The sequence below is a fragment of the Salmo salar genome, chromosome 21, assembly GCF_965601325.2.
Source record: "Salmo salar chromosome 21, fSalSal1, whole genome shotgun sequence".
NCBI lineage: Eukaryota > Metazoa > Chordata > Actinopteri > Salmoniformes > Salmonidae > Salmo > Salmo salar.
Window position 1 is genome coordinate 3,982,222 of NC_138311.1, and position 22,637 is coordinate 4,004,858.

Consider the following 22,637-nt stretch of genomic DNA (forward strand, 5'->3'; position numbering starts at 1 on the left):
TTGGCTGGTCCTCACTACATATTCGTCGCCAAACCCACTGGCTCCAGGTCATCTAGTCTTTGCTAGGTAAAGCTCCACCTTATCTCAGCTCACTGGTCACCATAGCAACACCCACCCGTAGCACACACTCCAGCAGGTATATCTCACTGGTCATCCCCAAAGCCAACACCTCCTTTGGCCACCTATCCTTCCAGTTCTCTGCTGCCAATGACTGGAACACATTGCAAAAATCACTGAAGTTTGAGACTTATATCTTCCTCACTAATTTTAAGCGTCAGCTGTCAGAGCAGCTTACCGATCCCTGCTGCTGTACACAGCCCATCTGTAGATAGCCCATTCAACCAACTACCTACCTCATCCTTTTTTGTTTTTCTGCTCTTTTGCACACCAGTATTTCTACATGCACATCCTCATCTGCACATATATCACTCCAGTGTAAATTGATAAATTCTAATTACTTCGCCACTATTGGCCTATTTATTGCCTGACCTCCTTACTTCATTTGCCCACACTGTATATAGATTTTTCTATTGTTGTCACGACTTCCGCCGAAGTTGGTCCCTCTCCTTGTTTGGGCGGCGTTAGGCAGTCGAAGTCACCGACCTTCTAGCCATCGCTGATCCTCTTTTCATTTTCCTTTGGTTTTGTCTTGTCTTCCATCACACCTGGTTCCAATCCCATTCAATTACATGCTCCTTACAGGAGCGCGTCCGGGAGCACGCAGCAATGCTCCACCATCTTGGCACCGCCATGGACCGCGTTGTCCAGACTATGGAGCGCTGGGAGAGACAGGAAGTTCTTCCAGTGACTCCACCAGCACAACCGGGGTCTCCTCTGAGTACCCCTCTTCCTCCTGGTCCCAGTGGGATTCGTCTCTCCCTCCCCCAGGAGTACGACGGAGAGGCTGCGAACTGCCAGGGGTTCCTTCTTCAACTGGACCTATACCTGGCCACCGTCCACCCGGCTCCATCGGGCCGTGAGAGGGTGTCCGCCCTCGTCTCGTGCCTCACCGGAAAAGCCCTGGAGTGGGCCAACGCCGTGTGGAGAGAGGGAGATGCGGCATTGGACCAGTTTGAGGAGTGCACCCGACATTTCCGGGCAGTCTTCAACCACCCGCCCGAGGGTAGAGCGGCGGGTGAGCGCCTCTTCCATCTGAGGCAGGAGATTAAGAGCGCCCAAGAGTTCGCCCTGGAGTTTAGGACCCTGGCTGCCGGCGCAGGATGGAGCGACAGGGCCTTGATTGACCATTACCGCTGCAGTCTGCGCGAGGACATCCATCGGGAGTTGGCCTGCAGAGACAACACCCTCACGTTCGACCTGCCGGTGGACCTGTCCATCCGGCTGGACAACCTGCTGGCTACCCGCGGACGTTCAGATCGGAGTCTGGTGGTTCCATCCTCCCGCACCCCCTCTCCGATACCCATGGAGCTGGGAGGGGTGGTGCGCAGGGAGACCGGAGGGGGTTCCAGCTCGTGCACCATCTGTGGCCGCAGAGGTCACACTGCTGGTCGGTGCCGGGTTGGTTCCTCTGGGGAGCGAGGCAGCAGGCAGGGCGCTCTGGCGTCACCCTAGGTGAGCCGGCACCATTCTCACCCAGAGCCCTCTGTTGCACATATGTTTGTGTATGTCACTTTCCCTAAGTTTCCCCCGCATTCCCAGCATAAGGCGCTCGTCGATTCAGGCGCGGCTGGGAATTTTATTCATAGAGCATTAGCCTATAGTTTAGGGATCCCCATTGTACCCGTGGCTGTGCCTTTCCCCGTTCACGCCTTAGATAGTCGACCATTAGGGTCAGGGTTGATTAGGGAGGTCACCGCTCCTTTGGGCATGGTGACGCAGGGGGGTCACAAGGAGAGAATTAGTCTCTTCCTTATTGACTCTTCTGCGTTTCCCATGGTGCTGGGCCTACCCTGGTTAGCTTGTCATAATCCCACTGTTTCTTGGCCACAAAGGGCTCTCACGGGGTGGTCGCGAGAGTGCTCAGGTAGGTGTTTAGGGGTTTCCGTTGGTGCTACTACGGTGGAGAGTCCAGACCAGGTCTCCACCATGCGCATTCCCCCTGAATATGCCAATTTGGCTCTCGCCTTCTCTAAAAAGAAGCGACTCAATTACCACCTCATCGACGGGGCGATTGTGCGAATTATCTCCTGGTAGACACTGCACTGCCCAGGAGTCACGTGTATCCCATCTCACAGGCGGAGACGGAGCCTATGGAAACATATGTCTCTGAATCCCTGCGTCAGGGGTACATTCGGTCCTCCACTTCACCCGCCTCCTCAAGTTTATTTTTTGTGAAGAAGAAAGAGGTAGGTCTGCGTCCGTGTATTGACTATCGGGGTCTGAATCAGATTACTGTGAGCTATAGTTACCCGCTACCACTCATAGCCACAGCGATTGAGTCAATGCACGGGGCGCGCTTCTTCACCAAACTAGATCTCAGGAGCGCTTACAACCTGGTGCGTATCTGGGAGGGAGACGAGTAGAAGACGGCTTTCAGTGCCACCTCAGGGCACTATGGGTACGGGTTGATGAATGCGCCATCAGTCTTCCAAGCCTTTGTAGACGAGATTTTCAGGGACCTGCACGGGCAGGGTGTGGTGGTGTATATTGATGACATCTTGATATACTCAGCTACACGTGCCGAGCATGTGTCACTGGTGCGCAGGGTGCTTGGTCGCCTGTTGGAGCATGACCTGTACATCAAGGTTGAGAAATGTCTGTTCTTCCAACAGTCCGTCTCCTTCCTACGGTATCGCATTTCCACCTCAGGGGTTGAGATGGAGAGTGACTGCATTTCAGCCGTGCGTAATTGGCCGACTCCCACCACAGTAAAGGAGGTGCAGCGGGTTCTTAGGGTTTGCCAACTTCTACAGGAGGTTTATCCGGGGCTTTGGTCAGGTAGCGGCTCCCATTACCTCACTGCTGAAGGGGGACCGGTACGCTTGCAGTGGTCAGCTGAGGCGGACAGGGCCTTTAGTCACCTGAGGGCTCTGTTTACCTCGGCTCCCGTGCTGGCCCATCCGGATCCCTCTTTGGCATTCATAGTGGAGGTGGATGCGTCCGAGGCTAGGATAGGAGCTGTGCTCTCTCAGCGCTCGGGTACGGCACGAAAGCTCCGCCCCTGTGCCTTCTTCTCGAAGAGGCTCAGCCCGGCGGAGCGAAACTATGATATGGGGGACCGGGAGCTGTTTGCTGTCGTCAAGGCCTTGAAGACGTGGAGACATTGGCTTGAGGGGGCTAGAGACCCTTTTCTCATCTGGACTGACCACCGCAATCTGGAGTACATCCGGGCAGCGAGGAGACTGAACCCTCGCCAGGCAAGGTGGGCCAAGTTTTTCATCCATTTTATGTTTACCCTTTCCTACAGACCAGGCTCCCAGAACGTTAACTCCTTGGGGCTATGTGGGACGCTAGCGTGCCACCCGTGGTGCACCCTATCAACAGCAGGTGCATTTCAAGAGCGGCAAATTTGAAACCAAATAAATGTCAAAATTCAAATTTTTCAAACATACAACTATCTTACACCCTTTGAAAGATAAACATCTCCTTAATCTAACCACGTTGTCCGATTTCAAAAAGGTTTTACGGCGAAAGCATAAAGTTAGATTATGTTAGGAGAGTACATTGACAATAGCTGTGTGTAATGTTTTGTCAATTCAAAGACAGGGTCACCAAAACCATAAAACCAGCTAAAATGATGCACTAACCTTTTACAATCACCATCAGATGACACTCCTAGGACATTATGTTAGACAATGCATGCATTTTTAGTTCTATCAAGTTCATATTTATATCCAAAAACAGCGTTTTACTATGGCATTGATGTTGAGGAAATCGTTTCCCTCCAATAACCGGCAGTCAAGTCAGCACCACAAATTAAATAATTAAAATTAGAAAACATTGGTAAAATATTATATTGTCATTTAAAGAATTATAGATTTACATCTCTTGAACGCAATCAACTTGCCAGATTTAAAAATAACCTTACTGGGAAATCACACTTTGCAATAATCTGAGCACTGCGCCCAGAAAAATATGCTTTGCTATACAGACAAACGGCCATGTTGGAGAGATCTAAAATCGAAAATACTATGTAAATAATCCATTACCTTTGATTCTCTTCATCAGATGTCACTTCCCGGAATCCCAGGTCCATAACGAATGTAGTTTTGTTCAAAAAAGCTAATCATTTATATCCAAAAAGATCCGTGTTGTTAGCACATGATCTAAGCCAGCCGGACTTCTCGTCATGAAGAGGGGAAAAAATATATTTACGTTCGTTCAAACATGTCAAACGTTGTATAGCATAAATCATTAGTGCCTTTTTTAACCAGAACATGAATAATATTCAAGGTGGACGAATGCATTCTCTTTTATAACGTATTGGAACGAGGGTACCCAACATGAACTCGCGCGCCAGAGTCTAATCGGCCATCACCGTTCCATGGCTCTTGTTCGGTCAGATCTCACAGTAAAAGACTCAAAACACTTTGTAAAGGCTGGTGACATCTAGTGGAAGCAATAGGAAGTGCCAAAACATTAATCAACCCCTGTGTGTTTCAATGGCATAGGCTTAAATGTAATTCAACACATCAGGTATCCACTTCCTGTCAGAAAATGTCTCAGGGTTTTGCCTGCCAAATGAGTTCTGTTATACTCACAGACACCATTCAAACAGTTTTAGAAACTTTAGGGTGTTTTCTATCCATATATAATAAGTATATGCATATTCTAGTTACTGGGTAGGATTAGTAACCAGATTAAATCGGGTACGTTTTTTTATCCAGCCGTGAAAATACTGCCTCCTAGCCCTAACAGGTTAAGGCAGACGCATTGTCCCGGCTGAATGACACAGAGGAGCGGCCCATGGATCCCACTCCCATACTCCCCGCCTCCTGCCTGGTGGCGCCGGTAGTGTGGGAGCTGGACACAGACATAGAGCAGGCGTTACGTGCAGAGCCCGCTCCCGTCCAGTGTCCCGCTGGGCGTCTGTGCGTCCCGTCTGCTGTTTGTGACCGGTTGATCTATTGGGCCCACACGTCACCCTCCTCTGCTCATCCTGGGATCGGTCAGACAGTGCACTGTTTGAGCGGGAGGTACTGGTGGCCTACCTTGGCTAAGGACGTGAGGGTTTTTGTTTCCTCCTGCTTGGTGTGCGCCCAGTGTAAGGCTCCGAGGCACCTACCCAGAGGTAAGCTACACCCTTTACCCTTTCCACAGCTGCCTTGGTCGCACCTGTCGGTGGATTTTCTGACTGATCTTCCACTCACACAGGGTAACACCGCGATCCTGGTCATTGTGGATTGTTTCTCTAAGTCCTGTCATCTCCTCCCTCTGCCCCGTCTCTACAGACTGTGGAGGCCTTGTTTACACACGTCTTTCGGCACTACGGGGTGCCTGAGGATATAGTGTCTGATCGGGGTCCCTAGTTCACGTCTAGGGTCTGGAAGGTGTTCATGGAACATCTGGGGGTCTCGATCAGTCTTGCTTCAGGGTTTTACCCCAAGAGTAATGGACAGGTGGAGAGAGTGAACCATGATGTGGGTAGGTTTCTGCGATCCTATTGCCAGGACCGGCCGGGGGAGTGGGCGGCGTTCGTGCCCTGGGTCGAGAAGGCACAGAACTCGCTCCGCCACTCCTCCACTAACCTCTCTCCCTTCCAGTGCGTACTGGGGTACCAGCCGGTTCTGGCGCCTTGACATCAGGGTCAGACCGAGGTTCCTGCGGTGGACGACTGGTTCAGGCGAGCGGAGGAAACATGGGAAGCCGTCCGTGTCCACCTTCAGCAGGCCGTGATGCGCCAAAGAGGAATGCAGATCGCCACCGCAGTGAGACCCCGGTGTTTGCACCGGGGGAGTGGGTCTGGCTCTCGACCCGAAACCTGCCCCTCCGCCTGCCCTGCCGGAAGCTGGGTTTGCGGTTTGTGGGGCCATTTTATGTCCTGAGGAGAGTGAACGAGGTTTGTTATAGGTTACAGCTTCCACCCGATTACCGTATTAACCCCTCGTTCCATGTGTCTCTCCTCAGGCCGGTGGTGGCTGGCCCGCTCCAGGAGATTGAGGTGCGGGAGGTTCCTCCGCCCCCTCTGGACATCGGGGGTGAGGGGCCTTCAGTATCTCGTGGAGTGGGAGGGGTACGGCCCAGAGAAGAGGTGCTGGGTTCTGCTCGAGTACGTGTTGGACCCATCTAAGCTGCACGAGTTCCACCATCTTCGTCCGGATCGCCCTGTGCCTCGCCCTCCGGGTCGTCCCCGAGGCCGGTGTCGACGCGCAGCTGGAGCCGCGCGTCGGGGGGGTACTGTCACGACTTCCGCCGAAGTTGGTCCCTCCCTTGTTCGGGCAGCGTTCAATGGTCGAAGTCACCGACCTTCTAGCCATCGCTGATCATCTTTTCATTTTCCTTTGGTTTTGTCTTGTCTTCCATCACACCTGGTTCCAATCCCATTCAATTACATGTTGTGTATTTAACCCTCTGTTCCCCCTCATGTCCTTGTCGGTGATTGTTTTTTGTAAGTGCTTGTGCACGTCTGTCCTGGTGTGCGGCAGGTTATGTCCCCATTATTTGATTGTTCTGTTTTCCGGTGGATTTTTGTTATTAAACTGCACCGTTTGGAAACACAGTTTTTGTTCTCCTGCGTCTGACGTCTCTGCCGCCAGTACGCACTCCTTACAATTGTGTTATTGACTGTACGTTTGTTTATACCATGTGTAACTCCCTGTTTATCTTGGCCAGGTTCACAGTTGTAAATAAGAACTTGTTCTCAACTGGCCTACCTGCTAAATAAAGGTGACATAAAAAAAGTAGTAGATTGACTTGTAAACTGTCTCATTTCATAGTGGTTACAGAGAACTGCAATAAGAACGAAGACATACATATTTGAGGAAACTTAACATAATTCTGTTCAGTGGCTGTCACTGAGTAGGCTGATATTCCATTTCATGGGTGAAAAATCCATAGGTTAGACTATACAGTGCAATATGCATATTCAGTATGCACAATAGGCTGACTGAGAAGGTGATTTCCCATAGTGAAATTCCTGCAAGAGGCTAATATGTACAGTTGAAGTCGGAAGTTTACATACACTTATGTCGGAGTCATTCCACAAATTTCTTGTTAACAAACTATAGTTTGCCGAAGAACACCATCCCAACCGTGAAGCACGGGGGTGGCAGCATCATGTTGTGGGGGTGCTTTGCTGCAGGAGGGACTGGTGCACTTCACAAAATAGATTGCATCATGAGGGAGGAAAATTATGTGGATATACTGAAGCAACATCTCAAGACATCAGTCAAGAAGTTAAAGCTTGGTTGCAAATGGGTCTTCCAAATGGACAATGACCCCAAGCATACTTCCAAAGTTGTGGCAAAATGGCTTAAGGACAACAAAGTCAAGGTATTGGAATGGCCATCATAAATTCCCTGACCTCAATCCTATAGCAAATTTGTGTGCAGAAGTGAAAAAGTGTGTGCGAGCAATGAGGCCTACAAATATGACTCAGTTACACCAGCTCTGTCAGGAGGATTGGGCCAAAATTCACCCAATTTATTGTGGGAAGCTTGTGGAAGGCTACCCGAAACGTTTGACCCAAGTTAAACAATTTAAAGGCAATGCTAACAAATACTAATTGAGTGTATGTAAACTTCACATTCTTAAAATAAAGTGGTGATCCTAACTGACCTAAGACAGGGGATCTTTACTAGGATTAAATGTCAGGAATTGTGAAAAAATGAGATTAAATATATGTGGCTTCTTAAGGCTAGGCGTCCCGCTAGCGGGACAACTTCTGGGGAAACAGGATGGTGCACAATTCGAATAAATAATCATAACCATTATAGATATTAAACATTTAGGTACATACAAGTGTCTTGTATCGGTTAAAAGCTTACATTCTTGTTAATCTAACTGTACTGTCCGATTTACAGTAGGCTTTACAGCAAAAGCATGCCATGCAATTGTTTGAGGACGGTGCCCCACATCTAAATATTTTTCCACCGACACAGGTTTCATAAATTCACAAACAGGGATTAAATGTTCACCTACTTTTTGAAAATCTTCCTCTGATTTGTCATCCAAGGGGTCCCAGCTATAACATGTAGTGTCGTTTTGTTAGATAAAATCCTTCTTTATATCCCAAAAAGTCAGTTTAGTTGGCGCCATTGATTTGAGTAATCCACTCGTTCAACATGTCAAGATAGGAATCTGAAAATGTACCCCTAAACTTTGTTTCAACAAGTTAAAATACATTTCTGTTTAATCCTCAGATACCTTAAAATGTAATTAAACTATATTTTTTCATACTGAAAGAAGTATGTTCAATAGAAAAGCGATAGTATGAAGTGCGCATCCTCTTCATCGCGCACGCATGAGGAAGTTTTTAATTAAGGTGTATGTAAACTTCCGACAATAACTGTATGTAAACAATACATAAGTGTGCTCTGTGGGTGTCACTGAGTAGGCTGACGCCAGGGTAGTGGGTTCAATTCCCACGGAGGATCAGTACATAAAAGTACGACTATGTTTGCACTCATACATTAGGAATATCTTCCTAATATTGAGTTGCACACCCTTTTCCTCAGAACAGCCTCAATAAGCCAGGGCATGGACTTTACAATGTTTCGAAAGCATTCCACAAGGATGCTGGCCCATGTTGTCTCCAATGCTTCCCACAGTTATGTGAAGATGGCTGGATGTCCTTTGGATAGTGAACCATTCTTGATTCACTCGGAAAACTATTGAGCTTGAGAAACCCAGCAGCATTGCAGTTCTTGACACACTCAAACTGGTGCGCTTGGCACCTACTACCATACCCCGTTCAAAGGCACTTAAATATTTTGTCTTTCCCATTCACCCCCTGAATGACACACATACACAGTCCTTTAATTAACCTTTCTCCTCTCCTTCATCTACACTGATTGAAGTTGATTTAACAAGTGACATCAATGAGGGATCATAGCTTTCACCTGGATTCACCTGGTCAGTCTATGTCATGGAAAGAGCAGGTGTTCCTAATGTCTGTACATTCAGTGTAAGTCGCTTTGGATAAGAGTGTCTGCTAAATTACAAAAATGTAAAAAAAATGTATGCCCCAATACAGTTACGCAGTCAAATACGTCCACAGTGGAATTTCATTTGTTTTTCTGTTTATTGTTAAATTCATTTAATTTTAAATTATGTAACAGCTTTCTAACGTTTTTTTTTTTACAATTATCAATTCCAAATACGGCATGATTACTCAATTTGTATCTGTTTAAATCTCTTTCAATGAGGGACTTTCATTTTGAAGTTGAACCGCAAATTCCACTATTGTGGCTAATTGTTATTGCGGCTAGCTTATCATAGGTCAAAGACACAGGGGATTTTGATGCTCTGTCATGAGGTCATCACACTGCGCCTTACGTTATACAGATCTCAATGACTGGAGATAGACTGTCCATTTGTGGATTTTACAACACAAACTCGCTGAAAAAGAGTCTCGCTTTTTGATGTCTAAATGCCCATTCCACAGTTGTAAATATTAGGAATGTCTGAACATTTGTTCACAAATTCTTCTACATTTTTTCAAATGGTAGTTGTATTCGTGAGCTATGCTAAATATATTTACAAATCATGGAATAATTTGTTACTTATGCTTAACATGCATATGGATGATGGTATTACTTGTGAAATATTTTTGAAATATTCACAGATCATGGTTTTATTTGATTAAAAAAATATATATATTCACAGATCATGGCTTTAGTTATAGTAGATCCGTGTGTGCATAGTTATGATGAATGTACACACAGATCGTGGGACATTATACAGACAAAATATCAACACTATTTTACCACCGTAATCTCCTGTCAAACCTTATATTCAATTCTTGTAAAATGTTGTGCACGTTAGCTATGTGTGTCGTTCATTTAGAGGCGCGTGATATCCAAGATATAGTTGCCTACATGCCTTTTTTAGATGACAGCAAGAATAAATCAAATGGAACGATTAGAACTTCGACTAATTCCAATAAATTAATCAATTATTATTATTTTTCTTGATTTGTTTTTTGGTAATTATTCCACCACTTCTAATACCCCAATCAGACTGAATTATGCACTTGGATCCTGAAGGGGTGAAAAAACACCCACACCAAGAGAAAGGATTTTGAAAACGTTGCAGCAGCCCCAAAGTGCAGTATCACTACAAACGAGAGTTTGTCACCCCTCTATTCTGAATATGGATGGGATAGACGAAAAGCCAGGCTATTCACTGAGACAATGAACTCTAGTCCTTCATTCCATTAGTGGTCTACGGAAGACCACAGACCACACAGCATTGTTAGACCGTGTATCACTCTCCAAAGCGGACGTAAAGCCAATGGTAGGTCTTGGCAGTACTTTCCCTCATATTAAACACAGCTGATGGTTGTGCTGTAAGAACTTCCCAGCATATTGTTGTTGTGGTGGAAAGTTAAGTCCCTGTGGATCTGAGCAGCCGTATGAGACATTGTGGTTTTGGCTCTTTATGTGGAAGTGCATGTGTGTGCGCGTGCAAGTGAATTCCTCTCCAAACAATCCCCTGTTTTGCATTTATCCATAAGCCGTCTGAGTATGTACTATAAAACATATACAACAACAATCTGCTCTACAGTACAGTAGTATACTGACACATACCCATTTGAGGAACGCAACACTTCAGTTAGCTTAGTGTATATGCTTTATATTGCTATGCTTTATACACTAAGTTGGGAACCCCTGGTCTATATATTATTTATATTTTATTCTGTTATAATAATTTGTACTTTAAAATGTATGTGTCTTGACTGTGATCAGGGCAGGTTAATTTAAGTGTGTCTTGTCTGTGTAATTAACCAAATATAATTTGCATAGCACAGCCATGTAGCCTATAGGCTGCACAGACCAGTAACATAAATAAACTCAAAATATGCTATTTTATTCTTTTCAAAAGACATTTTAGTAGTATTATAATGTTTCTTAGGACCTGTCTAAGCAAATTAATAAAATATTTATTTGTGATGGTGTATATTCAATGGATTCATTAAAATAGATGCCCACCCACATTGACACACCCCTACTGCACTCACGGTGTCGGCATGCGGGATATGTAAAAGGCTTATCCCGGCAAGAATATGGTAAAAAAAAAATATATTTTACAGGCATAACCCTGGTCTGCCCAATCCATCTCTCTGTCCTTCAGCTTGATTGGGCTAAACAGGGTTTGCTCTATTTGACGGTCTTATCATATCTATCACACTGACCTCACCTTTCCCCTCTTCCCCCCTTCAGTCGCCGGGTTACTGCAAAGGCAGCCTTTCCACTGAGCTAAAAAGGGGAACGATAGAAAGAGGGGTGAGATGCTAAATGTGGTGTCTGACCTCTCTGTGTCAGTGTCAGCTGATCTGGCCTCTCTCTCCTCTTCTTTCTCTGGTGAGTCTGCATCAAAGCCCCCCCCTCTCGCTCTTTCTCTCTCTTTGTTTTCTCTCACTCCTCGCTCCATCCTTCGCTTCTCTCCTCTCAATTCTCTCTCTCCACTCTCTCTGTGCTCTCTCTCCGCCTCTCTGTAGTTTAATTCTTTTTAATGAAATCTATTCTTTAATTACTGCCACCATCTTCTGGTACGTGTCCCCCACTTACATTATAATTTATTTGCCTTTCAAGTGGGCACTTAAAACGTCTCTTTAACCATTCACCCCAGAGCGGTCTGCACTGAATGGAGAAGACTTAATTTGGGTCTCAACAACCACCCCCCTCCATCCCTCACCCCCCATCTGCACCCTGCCTCCCTCCTCCACCCCCACCCCCTTTATTTTTCATTCTAATTTCGCTGTTTGCTTTTTTGTCTCCCCGTCAATATGGGCCCTGTAGCTTTTTGTCCCCCCGCCCAAGTGACGTCCCGAAGGAGCTGTGTTCCCCCAAATCCACACAACTCACACAGGCTTTTGCATATTCCTTCTTCCCTCTAGCCCTCTAGTCCTTTGAGATATTGTTGCTGACCAAATCTAAACACTCTAGCATTGAGGAGACCCCCACAGAGTACCTGAGACCAACTAAAGACCTCAGAGGACTAAAACCACCTGAATTGGCTTAAATTGTCCTTCTCTAGCTGCATCATTCCCCTGCTCCAGATTAGATCCTCTGATTAATACTGCCGGGCATTCGTAAGCATGGTCGACAGGATTAAGTGGCTATTGAAGAGGAGAAAAGAGAAGTCTCCTGCCCCCCTTCCTTTTTACAAGGAGCATATCCCCCTCTTCTCTCCCTTTCTTCTCGCTCTCCTCCTCCAGGCTAAAAAGAAAGCCCTATCTATAAATATGATCTCTCAGATAGGGCCTTGGAGGCTGAGGGAGACTGCAGTGACAGCGGAGAGGCTGTTTCCTACTGTAATTAGATATATGTGATCCTAATCATTTAGGCCATTCATTAGGGCTAATTGTTTGAGCAGCCCGAGCGACAGAACAAATAATTAAGATGCGACGCGTACGTGCTGTTTGCCATAACTGTCGGGTGTGACTGACTGACAAAAAATTGTGTGTGTGTGGTTTTTCATATGTTCGTGAGTGTGTTTTTGTGTACTTGTGTGTGGGTGAATAAAACATGTTCTTACTTCTAGGCAGCAGAGCCTATCTAAACATGGCTAAATTTGACTGATTGTGAGTAACTGCTTGTCTCTCCATGACTCTGTGCTGTTTGTATAACCTAAGACCCTCCTCTGTTTGCTAGAACCAGCCACTGATTCCAGGACTGGGCTAATGAGTAGCACACACTATGCAGATTTGCTGTGTTGTACAAATCTTCATTATGTTGTGGACCTTTAAATCCCTCCCTTGCACACAAGCGTGCATACACACACACACACACACACACACACACACACACACACCACACACACACACACACACACACACACACACACACTGTCTTTAAAATGTGTAATCAGCATTTGTGTCTGTTTGTGATCTTGTCACTAATAATGGATTTCAAAAGCCCATGGCCTCGTTTCCCAGTTGCAATGTAACCTTACCATGATGGTGATTTTAATAGATGCCTCGTTATTTCCGAGCCAACTTTTTAAGTGTTTCCCAAACAAGCATGTAGAGAGAATATTCACTAAGTGCGTTGTTAGACCATGTGTTGATACTGATGGGATCGAAAGAAAAGCGGCGTTACTTTTGGATTAGCTTTCGCCATTAAAATCTTACCTTAACATTAGATATTACCATATATGGCTGCAAATAGGCTATTTAGGCGGCTTATTATGCTTACCCAATAATAATGCACCAAATCCCAAATTGGGCACATCATTGCGCACATGTTGTCACACATCATGAAACACATTGTGGCTAAAATTACAGACAGTAGCCTAGTCACAAAATAGAACTCAATTGATTAAACATTAAGTTTATTTAAATATGATTGAAATCACCTATGTAGGCCCATGTACAGTGCCTTCAGAATGTATTCATACCCCTTGACTTATTCTACATTTTGTTATGTTACATTCTGAATTCAAAATGGATGAAGTGGAGACATTTTTCCTCACCCATCTACACAGAATACCCCATAATGACAAAGTGAAAACATGTTTTTAGAAATTGTTGCAAATTTATTGAAAATGAAATATGGAAATATCTAATTTGCATAAGTATTCACACCACTGAGTCAATATTTTGTAGAATGTGATTACAGCTTTGAGTTGTCTTGGATATGTCTGTATCAGCTTTGCACATCTTTGGGGATTTTCTCCCATTTTCCTTGCAGATTTTCTCAAGCTCTGTTAAGTTAGATGGGGAGCGGTGGTGAACAGCAATCTTCAAGTCTTTCAAGAGATTTTCAAAGGGATTCAAGTCTTGCCTTTGGCTGGGCCACTCAAGGACTTTCACATTCTTGTTCTGAAGCCATTCCAGCATTTTTGTCTGTATGCTTGGGGTCATTGTCCTGTTAGAATCCCCCCACCCCCCCATGCTCTTAGTCCTCCGCGTGTCTTTTTGCCAGGCCTGCTGTCATGTGCCTTTTTCTCAGGAGTGGCTTCCGCCTGGCCACTCTCCCAAAAAGCCCAGATTGGTGAAGTGCTGTAGAGACTGTTGTCCTACTGGCAGGTTTTACCATCTCAGCCAAGGAACTGTGTACTTCTGTCAGAGTGGACATTGGCTTCTTGGTCATGTCCCTGACCAAGGTTCTTCTTGCCCAGTTGCTCAGTTTGGTCGGACTGCCAGCTTTCAACACTAGAAATTGTTTTATACCCTTCCCCAGATATATGCCTCATCACTATCACTAGATCTCTGAGATCTACAGACAGTTCCTTGGACTTCATGGTATAGTTTCTGATCTGATATAGAGAGGTGTGTTTCTTTCTAAATCATGTCCAAACAATTTAACTGGCCATAGTTGGGCTCCAATAAAGTTGTAGTTGAAATTGGATGCAGTTTCAACTGTTCTGCCTGCGGCTATGGAACCCTGACCTGTTCACCGGACGTGCTTGTTGCACCCTCGACAACTACTATGATTATTATTATTTGACCATGCTGGTCATTTATGAACATTTTAACATCTTGACCATGTTCTGTTTTAATATCCACCCTGCACAGCCAGAAGAGGACTGGCCACCCCTCATAGCCTGGTTCCTCTCTAGGTTTCTTCCTAGGTTTTTGGCCTTTCTAAGGAGTTTTTCCTAGGGAGTTTTTCCTAGCCACCGTGCTTCTTTCACATGCATTGCTTGCTGTTTGGGGTTTTAGGCTGGGTTTCTGTACAGCACTTTGAGATATCAGCTGATGTACGAAGGGCTATATAAATACATTTGATTTGATTTGATTTTGATTTGATTGGCAGTCACAGTCAGACAGACAGCCTAAACATCTTGATTCTATGTGAATGAAGTGACGCGGAAGGGCAAAAAAGCATCTAACGATGCACTTTGGCTGCTCTCAGAGTGCTCTGGATTACTCGTGTATGTGCAAAGGTTTTTAAGCGCCAAGTTACTAACAAAGGCTCTGGGAAACACCTTGGCTACTAAAGATACATTGTAAGAAGGTTCTAACGATGATCTTAACACCACGAATGCTATGGGAAACGAAGCCTAGGTCAACACAGCTCATTCACTTCAATGGAGAGCCAAAAGGAAAACAGCTGAGGTTTTTCAGCGAGGTGCAGGGAAGGAAACCAGAACCTTCACTTAATAAATTATCAGGAATGTCCTTTTTGTATGGGTCTGAATTCTGTGGCAAGATCATTGTCAGTGGGATTGTAGGGAACACAGACTGGGATCCTAAAAAGATAAAAGATCCACTTCTAAAGTTTGTTGAAGCATGCATGTACAGTATATTTAACAGTACCTGTCATTTAATTGTTGGCCTACTGTGAAGTTATAAAAAACTTGCATTAGTATTGAAGCATACAATTGTGCATTTGTGTGCATGCGGGTGGCGTGTGCATGTATGTTCCAACATGTAGGCCTATGTACATTTACATGACCCTGTGTTTGTTTGACAGACACACTCACTGGCTCCTGTCCTGGGCTTTACCATGGTGTCATGGTGGATGTCGCAGCCATCACGTAGCTGGTACCAACCTGAGATATGTGCTGCGGTGTGCCGTGCTCTACTGCCCTGGCAACAACGAGAGGAAGCTGAGGAAACTGGCATCGCTGAGCGGCCGAGACTGTGCCGTACTGGACTGTGAAGATGGAGTGGCCCTCAGCAAGAAGGTACTGCAAGACAAACACAGGGTGTGCACACTGACATACATGCATCACACACACACACACACACACACACACACACACACACACACACACACACACACACACACACACACACACACACACACACACACACACACACACACACACACACACACACACACACACACACACACACACACACACACACACACACACACACACTCTCGTACCTCGCCTGACACACACACCCAGCCATGGGCACAAACACACACACAGGTACAAAGTCACATACAGTATTATACTGTACACTTGCACAATCATCTCCACACATGCTCTTATGACACAAATACGATCATAGGCACACACTCACAGACACACACTCCCTCGCTCTCAGCATCTGCCTTGGCTAAAATCTTAATTCCAGCTCTCACCCTCAGTCAGCCAGGTGCTGCCAGGCCTTAATCAGCAATGAATGAGAAAATTACCTAAGTGAGATGCTTAAAACAAACCAATTTCACACCATTACAATACCACAGAGGCCTGAGCCGGCCCCTCTATCCCCCTGCCTTTAAAATAAGGTGACCACGTCCCACTGAGTCCCCACTGGGCAATCAGCAGGAAGCCAGCAGATGCAGCAGGTTAAAAAGCATTCTGATCCTGCCCACACTGCTCCACACTGCCTCAACACTACATCCCCATTGGCCCCACTGGCCTCCCCTGCCTGACCGCAACCACCCCACAAAATTGTGATTGGTTAGAGGAGAGGGACATAAAGAGAAGGAGAAAAAGGTTTTTAAGTCATGATAATAAAGATAATTGATATGGCTCGGGACTGTCCTGTCGAACGAGGACAAAATAAAAGACAAGACACATAAAAGATGAGTAGTGTGACTGACAGGCTAAAAAGCTCTGACCCTGTGAAGGATGTCAGTGTTTAGAAACAAGAGTCTTTCTGTCTTCATTGTGTGGTGGAGGAAGAGGAGGGGGAGGAGGAGGAGGAGGAATATGGTATGGTAGTAGACAGTCATTCAGGCCTGTGAAATAACACAGAACTGTGGCGCTGTCATGGAGCGACAGGTTCTTGTCTCCATCTGGACCTGATTGAGAGGTTAGAGAAGAACAGCTAAGATGCTCTCTCCTGTTATGTAGCCCACAGGAGGATCCTCCATTGAGAAAGGTGAGGATGGTCCTCCCCTGTATATTTGAGGAAATATTACAAATAATGAAATATATATTTGAAAGTAATCCTTGTAGCTCGCGTCCCATTCTCAAGGATTCAGCACTCCATTTTGAATTAAGAATACTTGTTGTTTGATCTTTTCACTCCAAGTATAACATTATTTGCTGTCGGGGAGAGTTGGAGGCATAATATTGCATTTCATGATGACATTATTTTACTACTAAAAAACAAACAGACACCAGTGAGATTCACTATATGAAAGTTATCTTTTGATTTGATAAAACCATTCACCAAAAATAATACAAAAAGTGTTTTCCCCCACTTTTTCTCATTACTATAGTCAATTGAGCGATCAGGTTCTGCCTGTATGGGTTAATCTCTATGGAGAATATTGGGTGTGGTTAATCTGATGAGAGGAAAATTGAATTTGGGACAGGTAGCGATAGGTGGCTTCTTTCGGCCAGACGGAAGAGCAGTGTACTCAACATAACTCAACACAGTGTACTCAACTCAAAAATGTACCCTCCCTGAGTCCCTGCCAATTTTTCCAATATTAACACCACTTCCACAGCTCCAGCACAGATTAAAACAAACACACACACAAACACACACACAGCCGACCCTGGAAAATAGTTTTGTATTCCAAGAATTCCCTTTCTAATTCCATTAGTTTTACCCCTTCTGTTCTGGCGAGGGCCACTAGCCCTATTTAGAGGAAACTTGGGAGAATGATGTATCTTGCTATAGAGAGCCGGCATTTAAAAAATACACTGATTGGCCAAATGGTGACGCTTTTACAAGCGATTGAAAATGCAAACTTTGAAAGATCACGCCCCTCACTCCGTTTGATCTAAATTGACAAAGGTCTCTCAACACAATATTTTCCAGACTAGTACCTAATACAACGCTATTGACCAATAAACATTCATGTGGGTGTGGTCTGGCACATAAATGCCTATAAATCAGTCAGGGGGAGGGTGTTCTGTTGCCTAGTTTATTTGCTAGGTTCATACTGTGTAATGTAGAAATTAGCTATTACCTCTGAAATAAAAGGCACCTTTTTCTACCCGGCTCCCTCTCTTCCACTTCCCACTCTCTCAGCTGCTTTGTGCATTGTGGCAATTGGAAATCCATGGGGTTTTTGTTGTATACCTTCAGACAGGACGCTTGTTTTTCTTATGGGGCTAAATTACACTTCTTGTGTGTATGTCAGAGTGAGTGTATGTGCTTACATGTATTTACAGCACTCATACGGGCGTGTGAGTCAGAGTGTAAATTCAGAAATTCACATCTAAAATAGGCATCCATTTTCCACCGGCAAATAACGCTCCAGAACTGATAATGACATTCTACTATTGAATGCTTTCGTTCTTTGGGGGGGAATCTATCCAATCTGTGGAAGAGTCTTAAAAGTGGTGAGTGAAAGAAGACAGCAGAAGACACATTGTCACAATAATCACCTTTGAGAATCAACCAAGCTCACCGCTAACCTCCTGTCATTATGTCACATCGTAACACCAGAGCTTTAAGCTACCCGGCTTTCCTGTGTGTCTCTTTGTCGACGTTGTTAGCTACTGTCGCTACGCTCTCCCTCGCTGCGATTACCTTCACCATGACAACAGCACAGCGGGCCTGTCGCCGTGCCAACCGATGCCAGGCCCCCGCGCTGCCCCTGCTCTCGCCCGCCTGGTGCCCGCCTGACAGACGGAGTGAAAGAGAGCTGCCCAGAGTCTGCTAACATGCTACCCTGAGATGAGAGGAGAAGGGGATGAGAGGGGGAGAGGCACAAAGGGCTAAAGGGAAGGAGGGGGGCAATAGTTGGGGGGAAGACGAGGCTGCACTAACACTCTAACACTCTTACACATATGTGTGGCGGACTGGGAAAACCATTCACATGGTGTTTTTTTATATATATATAGTTCTGTAAACTACAAACGGTCCCCAATCCAGATCTGTTTAAATCACTCAAATATCTTTATCAGAAGTTATGAGCTTTTAAAGTAAAAAGTAAGGAAACAGCATTCAAGGATTCCATTCGAATTCCATTGAGACACGAGAGAAAAACATCAACACTCAGGCTTGATTGTTTCAAAAGAGATTGTCACTATATTTAATATATTTGCATTAAATAATCATTACTATAACTAATTATTATACTGAACAATAATATATCAATATATTTGAATTGGAGACTAAATAATTGACATTTCAGTGCGATTATGAACAGCAAATAACAAATACTTAAAAAGAAACACTTACTATATATATACAACACTGGATGGCATTAAAGATGGCAGAAATGAGGCCCAAAATAATAATGATAATGATAATGACAATAATAATAATAACTGAAATTGCAGGAACTGGTATTGGAACGAGTTGCATCTCCATGGCCAGGTGGAACAATCTCATCTGCTGAGAAACATTAGTTTGTTATACAAGCATCTGAAAAACAATACAATTACTCTCAGCAATACAAAACAATCACACTCAACATAAATATAACTATGTAGAAAGGCAAGTAAAATTGTACAGTAATAGTGTGCAAAAGAGCAAATAAATTGACTGGGGAGTTTTGTGTGTTGACTGCAACCTGGTGTTGTTGAAGGCCCAATTGGCAGTGGGCTGGAAGGATTTCATTCTTATTGTTATTAATGAATTTGGGGGGCAGGGTAGGGTAGCCTAGTGGTTAGAGCGTTGGACTAGTAACCATAAAGGTTGCAAGTTCAACTCCCTGAGCTGACAAGGTACAAATCTGTTGTTCTGCCCCTGAACAAGGCAGTTAACCCACTGTTCCTAGGCCGTCATTGAAAATAAGAATTTGTTCTTAACTGACTTGCCTAGTTAAATAAAGGTAAAACATTTTTATAAAATCTCTATCTCTAACAAATGCAATCAACTTAGGTCAACATTCATAACAAAGTTCACTGACAACTCCATAATTTTAGCTAATTAATTGTGATCATTAGATGTCGTCTGTCTTTCCCTCTGTATTTGTGTGTCAGAGGGAGAGGCTGTCAGAGTGACACATGCACGCACACGCACACGCGCACACACACACACACACACACACACACACACACACACACACACACACACACACACACACACACACACACACACACACACACACACACACACACACAGAGAGCACTGGCCACCAGATCCATGAGCCTGACCATTCCTTTCACCATCTTCACCATCTTATTTGGGTCGACAAGAAAGTAAATTGTCATGGAGACCGAAAAGTTTTAAACACACACACATACTGTACACACCCACACACTTAAAGAATGGTCTCTCTCCCTCTTCACGTGTGTGTGTGTGTGTGTGTGTGTGTGTGTGTGTGTGTGTGTGTGTGTGTGTGTGTGTGTGTGTGTGTGTGTGTGTGTGTGTGTGTGTGTGTGTGTGTGTGTGTGTGTTTCTAAGTAATCTCTATCTTGCTCTCTCTCTCTTTCTCTGAATGAATTCACATACAAGATACAAGGTTGGTGGTATTTGTTTACGGTACAGCATGGTAGCTCTGAAGTGCAATGAATATACATATATTCCCCGGCCTCACCTCATACAAACATTCACCCACATTCATTTAAAAGTGGCCTACACTTCTGTTCAAAAGCTTGGGGTCACTCAGAAATGTCCTTGTTTTTTAAAGAAAAGCACATTTTTTGTCCATTAAAATAACATTTAAATTGATCATAAATACACTGTAGACATTGTTAATGTTGTAAATGACTATTGTAGCTGAAAACGGCAGATTTGTTATGGAATATCTACATAGGTGTACAGAGGCCCATTATCAGCAACCATCACTCCTGTGTTCCAATGGCACGTTGTGTTAGCTAATCCAAGTTTATCATTTTAAAAGGATAATTGATCATTAGAAAACCCTTTTACAATTATGTTAGCACAGCTGAAAACTGTTGTCCTGATTAAAGAAGCAATAAAACTGGCCTTCTTAAGACCAGTTGGGTATCTGGAGCATCAAGCATATGTGGGTTCGATTACAGGCTCAAAATGGCCAAAAACAAAGAACTTTAATCTGAAACTCGTCAGTCTACTCTTGGTCTGAGAAATGAATGCTATTCCATGCAAGAAATTGCCAAGAAACTGAAGATCTCGTACAACTCCCTTCATAGAACAGCACAAACTGGCTCTAACCAGAATAGAAAGAGGAGTAGGAGGCCCCAGTGCACATCTGAGCAAGAGGACAAGTACATTAGAGTGTCTAGTTTGAGAAACAGAAGCCTTACAAGTCCTCAACTGGCAGCTTCATTAAATAGTACCCGCAAAACACCAGTCTCAACGTCAACAGTGAAGAGGCGACTCTGAGATGCTGGCCTTCTAGGCAGAGTTGTGAAGAAGAAGCCATATCTCAGACTGGCCAATAAAAAGAAAAGATTAAGATGGGCAAAAGAACACAGACAATGGACAGTGGAAGATTGGAAAAAAGTGTTATGGACAGACGAATCTAAGTTTGAGGGGTTCGGGACACAAAGAAGAGCATTCGTGAGATGCAGAAAAAATGAAAAGATGCTGGAGGAGCGCTTGACGCCATCTGTCAATCATGGTGGAGGCAATGTCATGGTCTGGGGGTGCTTTGGTGGTGGTAAAGTGGGAGATTTGTACATGGTAAAATGGATCTTGAAGAAGGAAGGCTATCACTCCATTTTGCAATGCCATAGCATACCCTGTGGACGGCGCTTAATTGGAGCCAATTTCCTCCTACAACAGGACAATGACCCGAAGCACAGCTCCAAACTATGCAAAAACTATTTAGGGAAGAAGCAGTCAGCTGGTATTCTGTCTATAATGGATTGGCCAACACAGTCACCGGATCTTAACCCTATTGAGCTGTTGTGGGAGCAGCTTGACTGTATGGTACGTAAGAAGTGCCCATCAAGCCAATCTAACTTGTGGGAGGTGCTTCAGGAAGCACGGGGTGAAATCACGAGGTGAAATTACGACAACAAATTGACAACTAGAATGCCAAAGGCCTGCAAGGCTGTAATTGCTGCAAGTGGAGGATTCTTTGACGAAAGCTAAGTTTGAAGGACACAATTATTATTTAATTTAAAAATCATTATTTATAACCTTGTCAACATCTTGACTATATTTCCTATTAATTTTGCAACTAATTTCATGTGTGTTTTCATGGAAAACAAGGACATTTCTAAGTGACCCTAAACCTTTGAATGGCAGTGTATACGGTGTGTACATTCACAAATTCACAAATTAGTGCCCATGAGCTAGAATAGCATCACCACAATTGAGGCTTTCGACACAACCCTCTCTAGTCTCTTCTTAGTGTGACTGTCTGTGTTCCCATACCAAACTCTAATGGATGATGTGAGAATGCTCTGTATGATGGCTGTGTAAAACTGAACCAGCAGCTGTACTTTGACCCTATACTTTTTCAGTTGCCTTAGAAAGTAAAGTCTCTACTGGGCCTTGTTGATGATGTGGTTGGAGTTTGTGTACCATTTCAATGAGTCGCTGATGTAAGTGCCAAGGAATTTGAAAGATTCTGTCAGGGTTATTGGTTGGTCAGTGATTATGACAGGGGCCTTGCGGTTCTTTCTTCTCCTGTAGTCTATGCTAACTCTGTGGTTTTTGAGGCGTTGAGCATGAGGTCATTGTCTTTACACCACGTCACCGCCCGAGCCACTTCACAGTGGTACTGTGTTTCATTGTTGTCTGTGATAAGGCCTACTATGGTGGTGTAGTCAACATATTTAAAGACCTTAGCAGAGGTCTCCTGAGATGTAAACGGAACTGCCTGCTA